Below are 15,580 nucleotides of genomic sequence, written 5' to 3' on the forward strand. Positions count from 1 at the left end.
AGTAGGTTTACGTTTTCACCCATTAGTTTCTTTGTAGACGTCGCTCAGTACCCAACTCCTGATTTGTTGTGTCCCTTTAAAGTGTAAAACTACTGCTAGTATCTTAATGAAACAGGATGAAATCACATTTCATGTGTAATTAGCAAATGAATATCTATGTAACAAATGCATTACTTAAATTGAATTATTTTTCCATCTGTCAGATTGCCGAAGAAACAAAATGAACATTTCGTTAGTGTTGCCAGGGTAGTATTTTTTTTTTGTTTACTTTGTTCATATAATGAGAGAACTAATGAAAATTGGATCTCGGATTAAAAAACTCTATCGTGGACATTTGACCGACATTATCTTTAAAACATCAAATATTATTTAACAAGATATAAAAATATCCGTTTTATGTAAAATAAAATGTGTTTTATATTTTAAGTTTAAAGTTAATTAATTCAATTACTCTTATTTAATGACCCTTTACTTATCTACTCTGTTGTGTCAATCAATATTTCCGCGTCCACTATACAATTTTAGAAAAAAAATAACAGATGACTTTTTTTAACCTTAAATCTGTGTTATAATTATATTTTTCCCATCATGCAATATTACGCGGCGGAATCACGAATGCGCGTGGCGAAAGTGAGGCATAGTGGAGGAATTATTGGACACATTCCGATGTATTCAAATATGATTCTACGCTCCTTCTGGACTATTCTTAATTCTATGGCTTTCAGTACAACTACGTTCATTTAAGAAGAAAGCGGTGTTGTCTCCCCTGACTCGCGATGTCACACTTGCCATTTCCGCCTAGATTACGCTATATACACACCTTTTGTTAATTATACACTTTGTTAATTTAAGTAGATTTTAAGTATGTTTAGATTAAGTATTACTCATTAATGCCAATCTATTAGGACTTACTTAAGCCTGTTGATTGGCTTAAAAAAAAGCGCCCTGACATAAAGCTGTCTGACAGTTAGCAAATTAGTTGACTCGAATAAAGTTCTGATTTCTATAAATAAATAAAAAAATTCGTGAATGCGTAAAGGGTCAACAGCTGAAGTTGAATAATGCATATTGAACCGAACGGCAAAAAAATATTTCTCAATGGACATTGAAAAAAAAGTGTTTTGAAAGTGTTCTGGGAACTTCTAAATCTGAATAATTCTTTTTTTAATCTAATGACGTAGGTTTGAAATTGATTTATTTATAGTGACAGTTTTTTTCATTTAATTCAATTTAATCCATTTTCCAAAGTTGACTTTTTTTATTATCGGGATAATCGAGTTTTATATCACATCATATTTGTGACCATACAAGGAAATCTAACTAGTCACAATTTTTGCTTGGCGGAAAATCTACACAGTGTGGAAGGTAGCCACATTAAGCAACCAATGACAGGACAGCCAGTAAATGCCTAGACTTCTACATTCCTTTCTATAACATTTTATTTATCTCTGTTGTAATATATCTGTACCTCAGGGGCAGACGGATGCAAAACCAGAATTTGATGAAATGACATTTCGATTTTCGTACCCAGTTTATGATCATGTCCATTGATTTTGAAAAAATATAAGTCTTATAATGACTGAACCAATGTATTAAGATACTGAAAATATAAAATAATGCTTTAAATGATTAGAAATCACTTAGAGAAAGTAGATTTTTTAGGCTTTTGTTTAACATTTGACGTTTGGATTTGCATCCGTCTGCCTTTCAGGAACAGATATTATTGTTGATTTTTTTTGCAACACATAATATTACAAGCTCTTTGACATAAACAAATATTACAATATTTGAGTTTGTCCAAATGTTTGTAGACAAATGACTAGATTTCACCCCCTCGGGAGTCATTATTTATTTTTTATTATTTTTTTATTAACAAATTTTATAAAAAGTACATGTTTTTGTAAAATTCTAAGCGTATGAACTTTTACACATCTAGTAAATGTTATCACTGTAACTCTCCAAAAAAGAGACTAATTCTTGTGCTTGGACAGTTACTTACATTGTTTTAGTTGTTTATTTATAGGAGTTTATATAATTTTAAATACGAGTGCATGAAAAAGAAAAATGAACACATAGGATATATAAAGAAAAAACATAAAACAATAATACATTCATACTGATTAAAATTTAATGTTGTTTGTACACGTGTTTAAAAAAATCTTTAGATCAACTTAAAATTTATTTATTGATATATTATTAAGATTCACAAATTACCACAGGAATAGAGAATACCTTAAATAAAGGAATTTGGAAGTCTAAGCATTTACGGGGCTTATGACCTGCCATTGGCTGGTTTAAGTGGCCACGTGCCTAAGTTTGAACATCCATATTTTTTCAATTCCTTCATTTGTTGATTTTAGTAAAGTTAAAGAGCTGAAACCTTTATTGTTATAAAGAGATTTATCTGACTGATTTATTTCACATACTCGGCGACGCCTGGAAAAAAATCTAAACTTGGATGTATGTATGGAAACGTATGTGAAATAAAACAGTCCAATAAATCTCTTCGCAACAATAAATGTTCCAGCTCTTTTACTTTACTAAAATCAAAAAATGGAGGAATTGAAGAAATATGGATGTTCAAACATAGGCAAAATGGTGAATGTTAAACAGTGTGTAAAGTGGCCACTTAAACCAGCAGGTCATAAGCCCTGTAAATGCTTAGACTTCCATATTCCCTTATTAAAGGTATTCTCCATCCCTGTTGTAATTTGCTAATTTTAAATAAACAGATATATTTTTTGTCACAGTTTTCATCTTTTTGATTTATCGAGATAAAAATATAAAAGTAAACAATATTACAAATAAATTCATTTTTTTATATAAATGAAATACATATGTTTACATTAATGTTTCCCATTACGTAAAATAAAAAAAATCTTCCTTCAATAGTCATTAGTCTTCCTCTGACTCCTCCAGACCAATGGTATCAAGAAACGAGGCCAGCATTCTTTAGCTTAACAATATCACCACATTTCTTTAACAGTTTAATCATCCACGTTTCTTCAAATCTTCGAAGTAGTGGAGTCATCCAGCCAAAAAAAACAATTGTGCATGATTCTAGCTCTATTTCACACAGGATTGTAGTCTTCATCAGCCTGGACATAGCAATAACCCCGTCGACGGTAATCGACCCAATTACAATGCACCGAAATGCGGTTTTTGCTCTAACGTAGCTAACTTCAGATGGGACGCGTCGAGCGAGCGATTTGTTGAAAGCGAATGTGCTGTAAAAAATGTTTACGAAAAGAGACATAACCTAAAAATGAATGAACTACCGTTGGTTCATGGCCGACAGAGTATTGAAATATCGAAGAAAGTGTGGTCGCCAACCATTGGATAATATAAACCTTATTTAATTATTAAATTTATATAAAATTATTTGTAAATGAGATACACGCAGATACAGTATTATTACTAGGGCACACAAGAATATGTTTATGTGTGCCCTATTTCCAGATTTAAAAATAAATAATACAAAATAAAAAGTTAGTTGGTTTTACGATTTAGTTTTTCTATTTAGTTTTTCTACTTGGTTTTTCGTATTTTTTATTTTCTCTCTATCTATTCTCGCTTTTGTTGTATACACCATGATTTTTGTATATTCGATTTATGTTTCCAATAATCATGTATTTATTGTTCTATACGACATTTCTTAGGCATCCAGATGTTTACTATTGAGATGGATATGTTCTCATCATCACTATGGCAGCATCATCTGCATGGCATGTGATGTTTATGACCTTATCTCCCTTAGTAGATTCACTACTTTTTTTATATTCTTAAAATCGTTTTTTTTTAATATTTATTCTGCTTGTGTAAGAAAAGGTTTTTGGCGTATATATTGTTGTGCTATATTAAGTTATAAAGGTGCTAAACTTGCTTTGTTTCTTTGTTGTTCTCAATATGTGTTATTTTCTAAATGTTGATATTATTTATGTCCCGAATTGAGTTGTTGAATGTCCTAAGAATGTAATTTAACGTATTATACTTGTAAAATACTTTGTGTTATATGATTTATAAACAAAAATAAAGCAAATTTTCTGTTCTATAAGATGTTGTATTTGCTTTTATATTACATCGTAAAACAATTAAGAAGAATTATCGGGGTCGGTATTAAATAAGAACGCCTATCCCGAAAACCGCCATGAATTTTTAATTACAAAACTTTTACCTTAACTATGAATGTTAACACAAGTTGTGTCTGATTTTTTATAAATGGACTTTGAAAACAAAAGGATAAATCACAACAAATTAGTAAATACTGTATTTTCCTTCTCTATTGATCTCAGGTAAAAATATTGTAAACAGACAGTGATTAGGGATAAATTCGCCCTGTTGTGTAGTGGATGGTGAATTGGCCTATCATTTTTGAGATACTAGGTTCGATTTCTGACAGGGTGGAGGTGAAATATTGCTTCAAAGGGTGGTTATATACTGAAATTTTTGATTGTTTCTAGACTGGCACCTGAAGCGTAAGACTGAGCACCTTAACTTCTATGTAACAAAAAATATCCATGTAGACTACAGTTGACCTTGTAGACTGGGTGCGGCTAAAGAGATAATGATTTTTTATATTACTTGAAATTAATTTATAAGCCCTTACGAATCACATTCATTCAACATAATATTTTTCCTTTTTAAATTTATATTTCATTGTTAATGACAATATTTTTAACATCTTTTGTAAAGGTTGTCTGTTTCTTTTGTTTAGTTTTGTCTGGTAGTTTATTGTATAATTTCAGTCCCTGGTTTATTTGTTTCGACCGTCCCTGTCTGATATTCTCGTATGTGTCTGTGTTTAGTACAATTTTTTTCAAGTTTTAGTTCTTTATATACAATTACATCTTAATATTCTAGTTGAAACAGATCAGTTTAATTTAATTGTTTAGTTTGTTTAAAAAATTCTTCAGTTTCTGTTTGGTTATGGAGGTCATATACTTTGATATTTTATTTTGCTGTCTTTGTAGTCTGTTTATGTCATTTAGGTTTCCTGTTTCCCATAGTTGTTGCATAAAACATATTTTGAATTTTACATAGGCTTCATTCATTATCGACAGAATCAAGAAAGGGGTGCTGTGTTGGTTTGGACATGTAGAGCGAAAGAACGGCCAAAAGGATTTGCGATGCGAATGTTGATGGATGCAGAAAACGAGAAAGACATGACACGATCAAGTCCATCAAATACTTGAAGATGGACATGTCAAAATAAGGGATAATCTGCGTTAATTAGGAATAATAGTGAATTGGCGTTTTATCCTCTCTGCCCATCCCTACGAGGAAACGTTAGATTTTTTTCGTTTTTTGGAACAAATTGATTTCCATTATTTTTTAAAATCTAGTTTATTCTTGAATTAGTTCGAAATTCCAAATAAGAATTCGTGGGTTCGTTCAGCGATCACAGCCCAACGGTTCGCCCGTGCGATCAGCAAACGAAAGTATGGCTCGGCACACCGAACGCTGCGTTTCGCAATCGGCGCTCGACATCCGTATTGCTCAACACACCTGACTGTGTGAACGTGGCCCGCGTTACGAAACGCCGCGAAAATTTAAAAAATGGAACACCGCCATTTTGAAAACGCCGCCATGTTTTTTTCTCTCATTCAGCCGAGGTTAAGCGCTGCACTATGATTTGTTTTTTTCCGTTGTTTGGTGTTATTGGACGATTAGAAGGCGAATTACCGAGAATCAGTCATTAATTCCATTACATATTTCGGTAAAACGTTAATTATTACGCATTTTAATGCAACGTCGGACGATGTTCTATTTCTCCCAGCCTTCACTTTGTTTACGACAACAAAAACTTTACGATGTGACAAAAGTCAAAATACATGAAATCTAAACATTGTAATCGATTAAGGCCCTTATTTACAAATCAGATATAAAGTTAAGCTTGAGAAAAGTGGTAGAAAAATGATGGTATAGCAAAAAGTATTACTTATAAACCTCGCATAGAGTTAAACTCTGTTTAAATATGGAATAGCGACCATAGAAACTTATACCTGCACATTATGTGGTATAACGCTGGAATAAGCACGCGATCTGTCAAAAGTCATCATTTTCATTAATCAAAATGGATCAGTTTATCAGTTTTTTTTTTCAATTTTAAACAATTTCGAAGTCCTGCGACCTTCTTAATGCGATTCAAGTGATTTTTAATCATTTAACAACTATTTTGAGTTTGTCCAAATTTTTGTAGACAAGGACTGGATTCAACTCCCCGGGGGGCTGTATATATTAACATATTACAACATAGATGAAGAACATTTAAGAGAAGGTAATATAGAAGTCTACAGGCGTTGCCTAGTATGTAGGTGAAATAATTCTATTAGATGAATCTCACCCGCGTAAATAAAGGTTTCAGCTCTTTAACTTCACAAACATCAACAGATGAAAGAATCGAAGGAATATTATCAATATTATGAAAGAATTGAAGGAATAATATTATTCGATTTTTGGTAGCATATTATGCATAATTGTTCAACGCAGCCCTGGAATAAATAAACAAACTTAGTAATTATGCAACACTATTTTTTGAGCTTGTCCAAATTTTTGTAGACAAGGACTGGATTCAACTCTCTGGGGAGCTGTTTATATTAACAAATTACAACAGAGATGAAGAATATTTTAGAGAACGTAATATAGAAGTCTAGGCATCTACAGGGCTTGTGACCTGTCAATGGCTGGTTTAAGTGGCCACTTTACACACTGTGTAACATTCACCATTCTGCCTATATTTGAACATCTATAATGTTACACAGTGCCACTTAAACCTGCCATTGACATGTCATAAGCCCTGTAGATGCCTAGACTTCTATATAAACTTCTATTAAATGTTCTTCATCTGTGATGTAATATGTTAATTTAAATTATTTGTTTAAGTAATATCGAAAATGTTATATGTGTGTTTGTTTTTTATTAATTGTGATAGAAAAGAAACACGAATAAACTATAGAATTCGTTTATAACTTCTCTTCTTCTTCCTAATTTTGATTTCTTTTTTTAACGGTTTTCTCCATGTTCTCCTTTACACTGACAGTAGTCTCGAATTGACTTTGCCGTTTGTTTGTGTTGTTATAAAAATTACTGCGCACGCGCACATATCAGTGTTGACTGTTTAAAAAATGAAGCATGAAAGAACCAGCGAATTTTTATTCCCGGTAATAAATATTTTTACAAGTAAGCTTTTTTTATATCAGTTATAAATAGTTAAATCGGTATGGTTATTTATTAATGTAAAACTGTTATAAGGAAATCTAATAAGTAAGGCGCTAAATGTCTTTCTTCGGATTCACTCATATAAGAAAGCAATTTATTTTTTTCATTACGAATTGATTATATTTCTTCCTCTACTAACCAAATTCAGTAAGGAAAAGCGCGAACAAATATTTACATTTACAGCTTTCAATGTCCTTTTCACTGTTACTTTAAACAAAGGACAAGGGGAAGTATAAATAAAATAAATAAATAAATCCTTCACCCACTTCAAACCCCTTTATGTCGACGGTGATAAGAAACGTTAGTAACTACGCTCTGGGCTGGTATTCCAAACGCTCTCGTGGCCGTATTATCTCGTGTATTTTGCACGTAAATACACGAGAAAATCTGTTTTCTCGTGCCACGAGGGTGGTTCAGAATAGCACCCCTGGAGCACCAGAACGCCGCCAGGTGAAACTAAAGGCCGGTCACCCAAAAGCAGCAGACTTACCCAAAGACTACTGATTTTTACCAGAATTTTACCACCACTCGTACCAACTCAAACTGTAATTTTTGAAGAATTTTATCTCATCAAGAAAAATCAATAAAAGAGACGTATATTTCGTGCTCAGGGAAGTCCTCAGCAAAAGATGTCTACTGACCCGCAATCAAAAACCTCAGGCCCCAGACACGTCCGGTGACTCCTGTTTAGTAAAGGATGTCGCACATTCAATAAAATCTTATCTTCTCCTCCATATTCAAATAATATATATATTATTTATTTATATAAATTAATGTACAAAAGTAAACAAAATCTAGATCGCGCCAAATTAATAATAAATAAAAGGTTATCGGCCTGTATCTAATACATTTTTTTTAAATCGTAAATTATCACAAAATATCAAATAAACACATAAAACAAAAAAAAAACACTGTAAAAATTAAACAACACAAATATATTGGCATATTGAAACACGAATGAAGAATATTTTAGAGAACGTAATATAGAAGTCTAGGCATCTACAGGGCGTGTGACCTGTCATTGGCTTGTTTAAGTGGCCATTTTACACACTGTGTAACATTCACCATTCTGCCCATATTTAAACATCTATATTCCTATTATTACTTCTATATTATGTTCTCAAAAATGTTTTTCATCTCTGCTGTAATATGTGTATATTAACAGCTCCCCAGGGAGTTTACAAATATATTTGGGCTGGACAACCACAACTTTACGCCTTAAAGTTTGATTCTTGATGAGGAAATTCTTCAATCGTTTGTTTCTTTGCTGCAAACTGGTAGAGTTATATACATCGGCAGGAAGCTTATTAAATAGCTTTGGTACAATATATTCTGTCGTCCTGTTTCCCTAGAAATTTTGTGCTCTAGACTCTACCAGTTTCATGGCTGTTATCGATCTTGTTCCATGTTGGTGACCGAGCAGAGTTTTTGTCTCATTAAAATGCTTTATTATAAGCTTAAAGTTGCTGCACCGGAAGTACCCCACAATGTTTAAAGGATTGTGTCATCTTCTTTGCAAATCTTTTTGACTTCATTATTTTTAATCATTTTCTTGAAAAGTCTTTTCTGAATATATATGCGTTTCTAAGTGAAGCATGTGGACATCAGCAGTTGCCTCCAGGAGACCCTATCGCCAGCCAGCATTCTCGCCTGTTTCTACGTCAATCCAGCGCCCCTTAGTAAAACAGGAGCAAAAAAATCACCCTACTATTTCTGTTCTGTTCTATGAACTGTTCGACGCGATAGAAACTAAAATTAATAAAAAAATATTGCCACAATATCGATCCATAATCGGCAGAACAACGTGAGCAACATTTTTGGCGAATTGCGTTTTTTTAATGAAAAATGTTCCTTATTGCCCCCTGCACAAGTGTTAAAAACATCATAGCTGTATAAAATTCACATTCACATTTCATTGTCCCTCGTACCTGAAGCGTAAAACTGATAAGTTTACTTTCATGTGACAAAAATGATCAAGATACGCTGAAATTCGTATACCAATGCAGTGCCCTATGCACCATAAGGTGCGGAAAGGGAATTATGATGACATATTATATGTTATAGACGGGAGTGTTGTCAAGTTGCGCAAGGTGTTGACCCCGCTCTTTCATGACATTGGTCGTAGGGAGTCAGAAAAGTTGATGCATGCCACGCATTGGAGATTCTTACTGGATCTCGAAAATAAAATATAAAAATAAATAATAATTTAAAAAAATGTATATACATGTAGATGGTAACCATGAAGTTTCGCATTATAAAAAAATTGTCTATGTTTTATGAATGTAGGAATGTGTATGCGCATGGGTGTATGTACGTGTCTCTGTATGTACATCTGTATATATGTATACATATATATGTGTATGTGTGTATGTATATGTATCAAAATGTGTATACGAGCAAGTTTATACTGTATTATTCTGTGCTCTCTATTAGGCGAATGTGTGGTGAAACTATGTACGATAGATGCACAAATGTTCAGATCCGTACATTATGTAAGGCTGAGACAAGCATTATCGACAAAATCAAGAAAGGAGCTCTGCGCTGGTTTGGACATGTAGAACGAATGGACAGCGAAAGAACGGCTAAGAATATTTACAATGCGAATGTTGATGGATGCAGAAATAGAGGAAGACCGAGAAAGACATGGCATGACCAAATCCAACAAATACTTAAAGATGGACATGTCAAAAGTCGGAATAATCGGCGCGCGTGCATGAGAAGATGTATGAATGGAGAGGAAGCGAGATCTGTATGTAAAGATAGAGTGTTGTGGCGTTCTATCCTCTCTGCCTAGCCTTACTTACGGGGAAACGGCGTGATGGTTTGTTTGTTTTCATATATATGAATGTAATTGCTTAGCTTGGAACGGGGTATGTACCCTTGTTAGCTGGGCAAAGTGAACGTAAGATTGTATATGTGATAAATTAAAAAAAAATAATTTTTTAATTGATTATTATTACTTTTAAATTTATTCAAAATTGAAAATTCAATATGGGATTGCTCTGAACTGTTATCTCTCATCAACTTCAGGGTGCCCGGAAGAATGACTGGACAGGTGCCACCGTTTTGTAGCAACAATTCACGGACAGTGTATACTTGTAATGCAGTATTAAATAGACTTCACGAACTCGGCAATAGTTATTCCCACGTATCTGATATATTTAGTGTAGGGTATTATTCCTATAGAACAAACCTTTTGAACTTTTTCAATGATGGTGAATGGTACTTATATTTATTTATTCATGCATTTCATATACAGATTTTTGTTCACTTTGCCTGGCTGTGTGAAACAGTACTTATTATTTTTTTGTTGTTTTACTGTAGAAGGTTTTATTATTTAAACTTTCTACTGAATATGCTGTATAATTTTTAGGTTATTTTTTTAAATATAAATCTTGTATAATTTTTGGTTTGATTTTTTTTTTTTTTTATAAATCTTGTTTTTAAAATTCATGTTTTTGAAAAAAATAAATATATATATAGCCAAATATGTTAATATTATAAATGTGTGTAAAAGGCAGATTTGCCGTTTATGTTAATAAAATAATCAATAATAATAAAATAAAAGGTGTAAATAAATAAAATATTGGTAGTCTAGTAAAGGTACGAAGATAATGACGTTGCTTTCAATCGCTTTATTTGATTGGTATAATTTTTACTAAACTGTTTCTTACGCTGGGTTCTTTTTACACCCATTTCACACGTTTACTAAATACAGATTGTGCAAATTCTCATTTAAGCTACCATCGTAATTATCGTGGATTTGATTGCTAATATTACTTCTGCCTTATAAGCTTAGTTTTTTTACCTCTACTGACCTTTTGCTTACTAAACGGCTTACTAGAAAAACTGAGTTACATTTAGTTAAACCTCTTCAGACCCGACTTCAGAATATAATAATCACCATCATCATTCCACGTCCGCTCCTTAGTTGGAGAATACGGTGTACACAGATCAACCCGCTTAGGCTCTATTTAGAGGCTTGTCAGCAGGTGGTAAAGAGGGGATATGGAAGGAGGTCATGAAAAATACACCAAAACACCTAGACCAATTGAGAAAAAAAAAATCTTAATTTTTTTTCTTGCAACTGGCGGAAGTCGAACCCGCGACGCCAGTCCAACCAACTGCGCCACAGCGCCTGCCTTAACTAACATAACTAGCGGACCTGACAGACGTTGTCCTGCCCAAACGTTGGCTTGCCTGATATAAGCTGATTTACTAAACCAATATCCCAGTTCTATAAGGAAATAACAAAAAATCTTAAAATTTGGAGTGAATGATCCTAGCTCAGTGGTGGCCAAACCGTGGCCAAACGCATTGAACGATCACAGGTGGCGCATTGCATTATTGTGGCCATTATTTCAAAACAGGCGCCATGACGTAAATCAATTAATAGAATTCCGTAATAAAGGTATTCATTTTGTTATCATAAGCGAAGCAGTTCCTATTCTTATCTCTATTTTACAACCCCAAACGTGAACGTTATAAGGTTAAAAAAAATCGAGTTGTATGGCGCATCTGACCTTGTATGCGAAAAATTTGGCGCATGGTATACAAAATGCTGGCCACCACTGTGCTGGATGGTAAAGAAACACTCCTTTTCCATATTTAAATAAAAAAATACGCAAAATTTGACTAGGGAACATTATTATTAATGTAAAAAAGTTATGCATAAATTGTAAAAGAACAAATAAATAAAATCAATGCAGTTTACTCAAAATGAGGTATTTTGAGTTATTTCTTAATAGAACTACTACGAATGATGAAATCAGTCGAGAGTGTAAATCTGAGTCAAGTATAATTGATAAGATTAAGAAAGGGTCTCTGAGATGGTTCGGTCACGAAGAACGAATGGACGGCGAAAGAATGGTAAAACAAGTATATATGGCGAAAATGAACGGCAACGTGAGACGAGGACGACCAAGGAAGACGTGGCATGATCAGATAATCCAAAATCTTAAGTCTGGTCATGTCAAAAGCAGACAGAACCGAAGGGCATGTATGACAAGATGTATGAATGTGGAAGAGGCTAGGATTGTATGCCAGGATAGACGTGTGTGGCGGTCCATTCTCTCTGCCTACCCCTACGGGGAAATGGCGTGGTGGTAGTAGTAGTAGTAACTACTAGGGTATCGAAACGTATTTTTGATATTCGAATTTTCTATAAACTATATATATATATATTTGACATTGAGTTCGACATTTTAATCTTTTCATTTCGTCATTGGGTGATTTGCTGTCTCCCAAAGCAAAAAAAAACTACAAAATCACCAGCCATACGAGTACATATTTTTTCTGTACGTGTGATGAATTATTAAAATTCAAATATTGAATTTAAGTACGTACCTAGGTACGTTTTTATAGTTGAATTCGAAAACATAAAAAAAATATTTTTCAACTATGGAATTCTTTTTGCCAATGTCAAACTCCGCACTTCTCTCCAACAGGGGTGCACTTATGTAGGAATGCGTTTTTTTTTTAAATGTATTGAATGTCAGTTAATATTATTTTAGTATTACCAAAAATCCAGCTAAAAGAAATAAATGAGTAAAAATATAAGGAATTTAAGGAAAGAATCTGATTGAGATTCATAAAAAACGAATGCTGTTTGTAAACATTTAAAAACAAGAAAAAAAAATACAGAAAAAACAACATCCTTACATTTTTTTGTACATGCATTCTCCTCAAATGTAACCCTGGTAGATCGATGAATAAAACATTTATGCTCCTAACTTATTTTTTACATATAAGATTGAACATACATACATATTGAACTCGTACTAACACGCGCAGCGCAAAGATCTACATTTCTCTAAAAACCGCATGTAAATCGGTTAAACCGTTTAGGAGTTCAGTGACATCACACGTACAGAAGAATCATAAACATAAAGATCTACAAAAATGTTCATTAATTTTTACCTACATATATAAGTACATAATAATGTAATTGAAATAATCATAAATGACTATTTTTTCAGTGGTTCTATGAAAATCAACAATTATTATTAACCACGCGGTTTATGCAGCTTAATACAATTACCTACATATATGAGTACTTAATAATGTAATTGATATAATCATAAATGACTTATTGATATAATCATATACTTATATATGTAGGTAAAAATTAATTAATAACAATTAATTAATACAATACGTGTACAAACATTAATTAAAAATTAATTAATAACAATTAATTAATACAATACGTGTACAAAAGTTTATCAACAAATACCGCAATGACATTCAGCAGTAACTGTCAACACTGAGCAATGGCCTATTCCTTTTAAAATAAATAATCCCAAAAACGGCCAGTGCAAACGCCACATTTTCTATGTGATACATAATATGTCAACGGTATGCTTTAAAAAAAAATAGTCCTTCGTAAATAATGTGCGCAGTACAAGTTTCCAACTAGAGAATCTTCAAATAATATTTGTAACCTGCAAGCTTGTTTTAGAACTAAAAAAACGCGACTGTTAAAGAAGTTAAAATATCGAGTGCTTTTTTGTATGGAGTAATGCGCGGAGGTAATTAGCTAGTTTTATCGTTCCCATGTACGAAAATGTGTATATTTGTTTGAAAATTCAAAGTATCTTCGTCAGTAACCAAATAAAAGAGACTCCAAATAATACAAAACAAAGCGATAAAGATAATATTAAGATGTGGGAGACGAACAAAAGTTAAGAAAATGATTCAACTTCTAGATATCACGACAATTGACCAAAGAATTAAATTCAATGTTGCTAATGAAATAAACAAAATTATTAAAGGAATAGTTCCGAGATATTTTCAAAATAAACTAAAAAATAATGTTTGAGTTTGTCCAAATGTTCATAGACAAAAGACTAGATTTCACCCCCTCGGGGGTCATTAAGATAAACAAGAAGAAGTTTAAAAATTAAAAATTGTTTTCAGGCGTTGCCTAGTATGTAAAATAATAATTCAGACAGATGAATCTCTTCACAACAATAAAGGTTTCAGCTCTTTAACTTCACTAAAATCAACAGATGTAAGAATTGAAGAAATATGGATGTTCAAACATAGGCAAAATTGTGAATGTTACACAGTGTGTAAAGTGGCCACTTAAACCAGCCAATGACAGGTCAGAAGCCCTGTAAATGCCTTGACTTCCATATTCCCTTATTTAAGGTATTCTCCATCCCTGTTGTAATTTGTTAAAAAATAATGAGTTCTTTCATAACTATGCAACAAGAGGATCTAAAAATATAAGACTGGAAAAGAAATCAAAAGCAATGTCCCAGAACTGCCTTATGTACAAGGGAATACAATTATTTGAGGAAATGCCAGAAAGCATAAAAAATTAAATAAATGTAAATATATTTAAAATTAAATGTAAAAAGAATATATGTGAAAATATTAGGTAATATATAGTGTAAATAGTGAATATAATTAATGAAAATGTACATTTAAAACAGTGAATATTATAAATTAGGATATTAAGGGCCGGTTGCATCGACAAAAGTTAAGTTAAAGTCAGGGCTAAAGTCAAATAAAAGTTACTTTTATGTCAAAATGCGTTGCATCAAAAAAAGTTAACTAAATATTAACAAAAAAGTTACTTTTATTTAACCGGCCGCTAGAAGGCCGTATAGAGTTAAGTTAAAAGTTAAATGCGATCTGCCATCTGTCAAAAAAGCATCGTGAGTGTTGAAATCCATTGATCGATCTGTGAAAAGTTGCACAAAATGACAATTTTATCTGATTTTTCGTCTTCCGATGACGAATTTTATCATCGAGTATATTCTAAACCGAAAAAAAAAACTGTTCAAACCACGAACGGACCATTTTTTGTGGGAAGAGTCCGACTTTATCGCAATATTTCGAATGTCAAAAAAGGGAAGAACTATTAATTATTTTAATTTTTAATTGTTAATTATTTTTCTAAACACTGGACTTGATCATCAGCGGGCGTGGTGTAAAATAAATCTAAATCATCACTGTATTGAAATGCTGTTTATTTATTTTTAAATAGAGCTAGATTGAGCTCAGCTTACTCTTTCTGGGCATTTAAGGCTGCCATAGTTGCCCGAAAAATGTCATTTTTTTGCTCTATTTCTAGAGTAAAAAGTTCTTCATTTTGTTTTAGCTTTTGCTCTTTTAATTTTTTATCTAGTTCAAAAAGGACGATGTCCCTTTTGTTCTTTTCTTCTCCGAATGCGCAGTGTTGCTTCGCCCTTTCGCACACACTGAAAATTGGAACGAAATTTAAACGTTTGTGCCCAAAGACGCGTCGCGGGGCACGTGTATTGCTACATGTAAATAAACAAGTACGTGCTTGCGCAAAAATCCCAACAATTTTTAGGGTGAAACTTGAACCTTTACAGTGGCAACATTCTTA

At 32.7% G+C, this 15,580-nt stretch overlaps 1 long non-coding RNA gene across 1 annotated transcript; it reads right to left on the reverse strand.

The window, feature by feature from the left end:
- Positions 1-4,700: 4,700 nt before the first annotated feature.
- LOC148283549 (uncharacterized) lies at positions 4,701-7,691 on the reverse strand. The gene is made up of 2 exons (XR_015825569.1): positions 6,825-7,691; positions 4,701-6,649 (listed from the first exon to the last, which is right to left on the reverse strand). It is a non-coding gene; the product is annotated as an uncharacterized LOC148283549 (long non-coding RNA).
- Between the last annotated feature and the right edge of the window lie 7,889 nt (positions 7,692-15,580).

This window comes from Micrasema longulum, unplaced genomic scaffold (assembly GCF_059751315.1).
Source record: "Micrasema longulum isolate JH-2025_06_02 unplaced genomic scaffold, ASM5975131v1 h1tg000224l, whole genome shotgun sequence".
Lineage (NCBI taxonomy): Eukaryota > Metazoa > Arthropoda > Insecta > Trichoptera > Brachycentridae > Micrasema > Micrasema longulum.